This window comes from Elephas maximus, chromosome 6, assembly GCF_024166365.1.
Source record: "Elephas maximus indicus isolate mEleMax1 chromosome 6, mEleMax1 primary haplotype, whole genome shotgun sequence".
NCBI classification, from domain to species: domain Eukaryota; kingdom Metazoa; phylum Chordata; class Mammalia; order Proboscidea; family Elephantidae; genus Elephas; species Elephas maximus.
In genome coordinates, this window is record NC_064824.1 from 118,593,332 (window position 1) to 118,602,417 (window position 9,086).

The following is a 9,086-nucleotide window of genomic DNA, read 5'->3' on the forward strand; positions in this document are numbered from 1 at the left end:
TGGGGAATTGCTGCACCTGAATTTGTTTGTGTCTTCCTTTATCCACACCCCTGGTTCCTACCCTCCACATTGAGTTTGGACTTGGCCATCTGACTTGCTTTGGCTACTAGGACAATAGCAAATGTGATGCTAGCAGTGACTTGAAGATTGCTTTTACACTGAGACTTTCCCTTTCTTTCTGGCTGTTCTTGCCACATTTGATCACCACATAAACAAGTCCAGGCTATCCTGTTGGATGATGAGAGACACATGACCCTGCCACCTGTCACCCCAGCCAACAGCTGACCACTCACCAGACATGTGACTAGCTTTCCCTTGTCAATCTGCCAACTGGCTTCAGCTGCATTAGTGAGCTCAGTCAAGATCAGCTGAGCCTGGCCCAAGTCCCAGAACCAGCCAGCAGACTCCCAGATATGAGAACACTAAGAAATGATTGTTGTTTTGTGCTACTAAAACATTTCAAGGTGGTTTGTCATTCAGCAAAAGTTAACTTAGGTAGACCTCAAACTAAAAAAAAAAAACTGTGCCAGTAATTCATAGCATGAAAGTTTTCAATACAATTTCTTCAGTTTTGAATTGGAACACAACTACCTGGTCCACAGTTAATGTTATACATCCGATACTTCAGAAAACTCTGATCCAGTCCAAGCCCCACCTTTTAGATTTGAGATGCAAAGGCCCAGAGGTGATTTTCCCCAGGTCTCACAGCTAGTGACAAAGATGGAAGTAGACCTTAGGTCTCATGTGTGCTCGCTGAGTTTCTTTCTAGAGCATTTTGCTGCCTTCTTCAGGATTGGTGTGTTTAATCACAAAAGTAGTATGTACAGGTTTAGGAAGTTATTGTGTCGTCAGCTTACCTTATGCCCTCATAAAAGAAGGAGAAATAAAATTAAACCATTAGTTATACTAGGGCTGCCATAACAAAGTACCACCAAGTGGTTGGTTTATAAGAACCGAAATTTATTGTCTCACAGTTCTGGAGGCTAGAAGTTCAAATTAATGTGTAGGCTGGGCCATGCTCCCTTCTTCTCTTTTTATTGTCTCTCCCAGCTTCTGGTAGCCCCAGGCATCCCTTGGCTTGTAGATGCTTCTTCACCTGGCTGTTTTTCCTGTCTGTGACTTCTCTTTTATAAAGACACCACTCAGATTGGGTATGAGCTCACCCTACTCCAGTATAACATGTTAACTGATAACATTTTCAAAGATCCTATTTCTTAAACAAGGTTACGTTCACAGATACAAAAAAGGTTAAGATTTCCACGTAAGCTTTGGGGGACAAAATTTAATCTATAACAACCTTGGAATTGAAAAGAATTTTTTTTTTTTAAATTATCTTGCTCTTTTTTGTTTGGAATAATGTTCAACCTATATTACACCCTAAGTTATATGGGCAGTAGAGAAAGTGATAGATAGAATAGTAAGTCCAGGAATTTAAAACCAAAATCCAGTCCCTTACAAATATGCCACTGAACGGATAGCACCTGCATGGCTAGCAGAGCCGGGTGTATATAGAGGATGGCAAGGCAGCCTGGTCTTTGGTCTCTTTCCATCATCAACAAATGAGGCAGCAGGCCCATGATGTTCCCTTTGGGCTACTCTATTGCAGAAGACCATGTGCAGAGGAACAAGTCTACAATCTATCAGGAAGAATCTTTTCCAGAGTCCATAAAAACTGTAGAAATTCAGTCTTTGTGGGGGACTTTACATTCACCAAAGAATTCTCTGCCAATTCATTTCATTTGGGGCGTGACAGCATCTATATTTTCCGTCAGTAAAATTGTTCTCTAGAGGTGAAGACAGATAGGCCCAGAGTTGACATTCCCTCCCTTCTTACTCCTAATTATATTGTCTTAATGCTGGGCTTCCTACACAGGAGTAAGTAATGTTGGTGCTCAGTGAATTACTACCTCTGCTCTTACAGCAGACAGAACAGCACCTCCTTCTCCTGGTTGCCTTAGTCATAATCCATTTATAGTCATTTGCATTTTGAAATCCATATCCTCCTGCATCAAAGTATTAATGGGGGTGCAGGGCGGCTGCACCAAGACAATTTGCTTGACTTCTGAAAACCTCCTTCAGATAATCCAGAAAAATCCCTCACTACAGGGACCCCAATTTGTCTGATTATCTTTTTTTTCAATGGATGCTAGGGTCATTTACTGAGACATGTTATTTTTGTTCTTTCATTTGGTTAATTCTATTAGTGGCTTACCCAGGACATGAAAGTCATTCACTATTAACAACGACTGTTGTCTTCTCAAAAAGAAAATCCCGAGGTCTTGTTTCCTTCTCATGTCTCCATCAACTGCAGAGTCTGGATGTTCAAATCAAAAGCACCACTTTGCATTAATTGTCTTTTATCCAATACACTTCTTTGGTATCTGGGAAACAGTGCTTTACGGTGAAGAAGAAAAAGAAGCCATAATTAACGCCAGGCAAGATGAAGCTGAAGTCGTCTCTCTGAGTGGGTCTGGATGGAATTAAGTCTGATGCCAACCCTGAACATTTGGTTGGTGAGTGTCTTAGTGACTGCCAGGTGCCTCACAAAAGCCTTTTGCCCTTCTTTCTCAAGGACAGAGTGCTAATTTGTTGAGGGCAGCAATGTTCCCAAGCTTCACTGCAATACTTCCTAGCCTCCCTGTAGCTAAGTGGCCATATAGTATAGTTCTGGCCAAGGACATGTAAATAGAAGTCTGCTGGATATTTCTGGAAAATTTTACTTTCTTAATTAATATACACATAATTCCTTCTTCCTTCTGGCCTGAATTCCCTCCTGCTTGAAATGCCAATGAGATATCTGGAGTTAGAGCAGCCATATTCGAACCAAGAAGGAAAGGCCAAGAGAATTGCAGAGACCTCGGCCCTGATGCAACTACCCACCAAACCAATTCCAAGAAGCTGTCACATGAATAAGATCAGGCTAGCCTGAAGGATGATAAGAGTCACATGACCCAGTTACCCTATCATCCCTGCCAATAGCTGGGATGATAGGGCAACTGGGTCATGTGATTGCATCAGATATGTGAAGATATGTGAATGATTGCAACAGATATGTGAAGGCCATCTTAGAATAGCTATCACTGGTCAATCTGCCAGCTGGCCTTCTTTCATAAGGTCTGTGGGTTTATTTTTTCATGCAGAAAAATAATTCCTGTTTTATCTACATCACTGTGATTTGGGTTTTCCGTTATACGCAATCAAACTTGATCCCTGGGTGACACAATGGGTTTCTAGGAGCCCAGTATGCTGATGTCTTAGGTTAAAGAGTTCTCTGGAGCTGGAAGGAAATGTGAGCTGGGGTAGGGAGGGCAAGCCCAGTACAGCGCAGAGCCTCTGAAGCTCTTCTCATATTCTTAGTTTTCTCTATGGCTTAGGGCTTTCTTGGAGCTCTGGATAACTTGTCATGTGGATTCCCTGGTTTTTTTTGAGCCCTTTCTGGGAATTGCATTTAATAAACAATTGATTTGTTCATTTCCTCACTAATTTTCCATTGCTTGAGAGAAAAAGGAAACTCTGGCTGAGATCATGATATCCTAGTGCCCTTTAGGAGAGCACTGTGTACCTCTAAGTAAATTGGGGAAGGGGCACCATATATCTTTGTAAATTGAAAAAGTCATTTTGTACATAAGAAGTCATTTCAAGTAAGGACAAACACACTCACAAAAACCAGAGATGCGGCTGGGCTTGATCATTTCTTTCCCCGACACACTTTTAAAGAATTTGTTTCAGAATGTTTAAGTAATTACTTCCCACTGCAGCCTGAAGATTGGGAGTCCACTGGGGCCTCTTGAAATAGTTCTGCCTGGGTGTGGGGGTCAGAGTGTTGGTGTGGGGACTAGTTGTACTACTGCATGATTGGGAGCTCTTTGCTTGACCTGGCTTTGGGGGGGCCTCGTGGAACCCCCTCATGGCCTTGGACCTTGACTTAGAGAATGACAGCCGGTGTGGGTGGGACACCTGGGGTGCACAGGGACTAGTCTCCCCATGAGGAGAGCAGGGAACATCCTCCTGGATTCATGCTCAGCTTCTCTCTGGTTGGGCCCAGAGATTTCGTATTTATTTTTTATTGCTCTGGCTGTTCTCTTCATAGGGATTGACACAAAAGATATCCTTCACGATGCATTAGAGAGGTTCATGGTAACTGGAGGGGTCCCAGACATCTCCTGCTCCCCAGGAACACACACTGACCTACTTGGATGTGCACATAGCCCACTGGTCTAATAAACACCCTATGATGGTGGGGGCTGCAGGGTTTGGATGATTGGAGTTGGGAGTCAGGGATCTGGGTTGCCGTACTGACTTTGTGGCCAACTGGGAGCTTGGGGAGGCCATATCTCCTTTCTTCTGTCTCTGAGTTGGGACTTTTGTGATATACTGGATGGAGATGGTATTAATTAATTAATCCCTTATTCTCAAGCTTCAGCTGTGTCTCACAACTTAAACCTATGAGGTCAAAAGACTATTTATCCCCATTTTACAGCTGAAGAAATGGGCCTAGAGAGAGTAAGTGACTTGTCTACTATTCTACTAGAATCCCAGCTACCTTCCACATGCCTTCTAGTCTTCAGATTCCACAATACTCTTCAATTCACAATGCTTGCTCTGTGTTGTTCCTTGTAGTACTGTGCCCTTGCTAGTATTTCCTATGAGTGGTGTTGTGAGTAGGTCTGAAATGGGAGACCCACTGCCGTAGAGTTTTTTTCCAACTCATAGTAACCCTATAAGACAGAGTAGAACTGTCCCATAGGATTTCTGAGGCTGTAAATCTTTATGGAAGCAGACTTCCACATGTTTCTCCCATGGAGTAGTAGAAATAGGGGCAGACAAGGAATGAGAATCTTGTTTTTCCTTCCCAGTGAGTTCTGATCATCTGTCATACCTTCCTTGGCTCCCTACCATGCTCACAACCCTGGATTTGCAGAAGAGGGAGGAGCAATCCATGATCTCAGACCATTTAAGCCAATTATGTTTTGGGTTGGTGTATATTCAACGGGTCATGGCCACTCTCCTGGGAGGGCACTCTTACCCCTCCACCACTCTTGGCCTCTTAACCTTTGATCATCTTTGGCTCTGGCCTGCTATGGGCTTCTGGTCTCCTGGTTACTTTGTCACCCTCCCATCCTCTTGTTGAAGGCCTTGACTTCAGGGCCTCAAGACCTTTCACAAGTAATAAAGGTATCAGGGTTGTCTGGAGTGTCCACCCTAGCACTAATACTCTACTAAGTACTTCATATCTGTTATTTGCTTTGATTGAGTTTAATCTCCATACCCCCACGATATAGGTGGTATTGTCTTCATTTTACAGACAAGGGAACTGTGAAGCTCAGAAAGGCTATTTATCTTTCCTAGGATCACAAGGCTGGTAAGTGTAGCTTACTCCTATCACAGGGTTCTGCCTCATCATGAACAGCTACTAATTTGGGCCAGAGGCTTCGTATACATTGGAATCCTTGTAACAACTCTACCTTCTCATCCCCTTGTCTTTACCAGGTGATAAAATTGAGGCACAGAAAGGTTAGGTAAATTGCCCTAGGTCAGATAGCTAATAACTTATAGTTATGAAATTTAAACCTGCCAGATCTCTGAGCATCTCTTTTATTTCCAATTTCCTTGGGACCTCTTGGACTTCCCCATAATCTTACTGAGTTCCCCTCAGACAACCATGTATGGTAGAAATTTGGTTAAAAGAACATGGGCGGGGGGGGGGGACACACTTCATTTAAAGGGCAACCTGTGTGTGTGTAGTGTGAGGAGTGGAACCCCACCTCCCAGTTTTGGTGGTTTGTGGGCTGATTGTAAGAATATGTGACCCTTGCACTTTCTTTTTTGAATGTCTCCTATTGGCACCACCTTCTTTTCTAGCATTTGGCTTCTTGAGTCTTTGACCAACAACTGTCTTTCCCAAAGACTGGTTCTTCTTTGGCTGGGCTCTTCTGATCTGTATTCCTTTGCCCCCAAGCCATTTGAGTGCCTGCCTTAGTGAGGTAAGCCAGGCATGTCCTAGAAGAGAATAGGACCAGCAATGTGGCTTCTACCACCAGGGTCTTACCTGGACCTCATCCCAAGCCCAGACTACATGGCCAAAAGAAGATCTCTGGAAAAGGATATTATCTCATTGCAACCTTTAGCATCCTCACTGTGGTTTCTTGCCTGCTGTGGGAAAAATGGCTTAATTTTTCTGACTACTGTCCCCCATCACCCACATAAACTCAGGGCTAAAACCTCTCAGGGGAAAACACACCCAGCTCACCCCATGCTGTGAGAACTGCTAGACTTCGTGCCTCTTCTAATCTGATTATATTTCTGGTCCAAACCACCTACGTTTCTCACCTCCTAATCTATTTCTCTGCTTCTGCCCCTACAATTTATTCTTTACTCAGTAGCAACCCTGATCCTTCCAAATTGTGAGTCAGGTCATGTTGCTCCTCTGCTCAAAGCCTAATGGCTTCTCATGTTCCTCAGAGAAAAGCCAAAAACCTTGTGGCCTCTAATCATCAAGGACAGAAGTCAGCATACTTTTTCTGTAAAGGTCCAGAAATAATAAGTATTATTTGGTTTTGTGGGCCATTAGTGTCTGTGGCAACTACTCAACTCTGCTATTGTAGCTTGAAAACAACTATAGATAATATGCAAACAATGGGTATGGCTGTGTTCCAATAAAACTTTATTGACAAAAACAAGCTCCTGGTTGGATTTGGCCCATAGGCTGGGCATAGTTTGCAGAAGCCTGCTCCAGGTGATTGAGCCCCTGGTATCTCTTGGTCCTTACCTCCTTCTGCTCTTTCCCCTTAGTTTTTCTGCTTTAGCCCTACTGACCTCTACAAGCACGCCAAGCCTTTGCTTGGCCCTTTGCACTGACTATTCTGTCTTGAACATTCTTCCTCTAGTATCTGTGTGGCTCACTTTCTCATTTCCTCCAGGGCTTTGGTTAAGGCTTAAATACCGTTACCAGAGACCACTCCCTGATCACCCTCTCTGAAATATCAACCTTCTTCATTTTCTAGCACTCCCATCCTTTTTACCCTGCTTTATTTCCCTATATCCATACCCCTTGCCACCACCCGACATATTTATTTATTGAAAGAATGAATGATTCCTTCAGCAAATATTACTGAGTGCCTCTTTAGTGCCAGGCAGTAATCTCGGTGCTGGAATTCCAGAAGGAACAAAACAGACAAAGGGCTTTCTATTACTGAACCTAAGGTCTAGCTGAGGTAGACCCATAACCCATAGCCGTCAAGTCGATTCTGACTCACAGCGACCCTATAGGACAGAGTAGGACTGCCCCATACAGTTTCGAAGGAGAGCCTGGTGGATTTGAACTGCCAACCTTTTGGTTAGCAGCTGTATCACTTAACCACTACGCCACCAGGGTTTCTGCTGAGGAAAACAGACAACACAAATAGTAAAATAAATATACATGTGGCAGGTGGAGATAAATCTTATGGAGACAGCTAGGCTGGGCAGGGGGGCAGTGTTTGTCCTCTGCTTGGCATCCTTGCTAAGGTTTCCTGAGTTACAGCAAAGGAGATGTTAACTCATGTTGCTCAGAGCAGGAGTGCCTGACAAAATCTCAGCGCCAATAGGGGGCGCCACAGACTGGGGAGAACTGGCTGTGGAAAGAGGTGTGATCCTGGCTGGGGTAGCCAAGCTTCTGAGCAGAATGGAAATGGAGATGAAGGCTGCAGCATAGGGACAGGGAAGCTGGAAGCTGTGGGATGTAACAGGATGGGAACACAACTGCCAGCACCACAAGCGTTTTTTATGGAGTGCTGCCTAAACTATGAGGCATTATGGAACAATGCATTTCTAAGCCAGACACTTAATAAATCAGCCAGGCATGCATTGCTATGCCGCAATGGAGCCCTTGTTTTGTCTTAATGCTCGATTATACAGCACAGAATCTGGGTTGGGCTCTCTATCATCTTGGACGTGTGGCAGGAATGGGTTTAGCTCTAATTGCTCTACATGGGAGTGGATTTATTTGTGTCTCAGCAGAGTGACTCACACTGATTGACATTTAGATTGAAAGGGTCTTACCTAGAACCACAGGCTCAGGGAACTCTAGAGCTTGATGAGAACTTAGAGGTGACTCTGGTCCAACCCATTCATGCTACAGATGGGACACTGAGGCTACAGAAGAGAAACTACTTTCCCAAGCTAATAAGCGGCCATTGAAGCCACAGTCAGGCTACTGACTCTGAGTGAAATACATACCTGGAGACTCTCAGCACCTGCAGCAGGTGACATGAACTGTGACATCCCCCCTGCCATCTGACTCTGAAGCTAAAAACCAACTGGAAGATGCCATGCCTCATTTACTTGAACAAAAATGACGAACCAGTTAAAAAACAACAGACTTCTGTATTTTATGGATCCCTAGGCACTCAGAGAATTCCTGCTCCCAGATTAAAGGAAAGCAGAGAATCAGACCCTTCTTGCTGAACGATGCTGCTGGCTGGTTCCCAGCGCCCTGGTATTCTCCGGAATGGAGATAGTCATGTATGAGAGCTGGAGAGCATTATCGCTTGAAGGTTTGCATTCTGGCTTTTATATTTAATTTACATAGATCTGCATACTCTGTGCTCTGGGCATTGTTTTCTGTTTCATTCCACCTGCACAGTCTCCCTTCCCCAAGCTCATTTGGTATTTTGGCTTCCTGAGCTCAGCTGGGTCAGAGGAGTGCTTGGCCAGAGGTTGAGCTGAAGCCACATCTGGAAGTTCCACGTGGTGGGAGGAAGCTCCAGGTCAGGGAGTGGCTGACGAAGTGATTGACGTGTTGGAGTCCTGTGGCCATCAGTTCTCTTAGGGTTCCATGGGAGAGATCTGCTGATTGCTGTTCTTATCTCTTGTACTCAGGGCTGTATGTGTAAATGTCCAGGTGGTAGCCCATGTGACCAGACTGTGTGTCAGGGGCAAAGTGGCACCTTTGAGATACCATGGAGAGATGACCACCTTTTGGGCACCTACGTCAGTCCTAGATGAGAAGTAGTCCCAGGCGAGGAATGCAAATTAAAACCACAGCGTGATACTACTACCCAACCTTTAGAATGGCTAAAGTTTAAGAAAACTGATAATACCAAGAA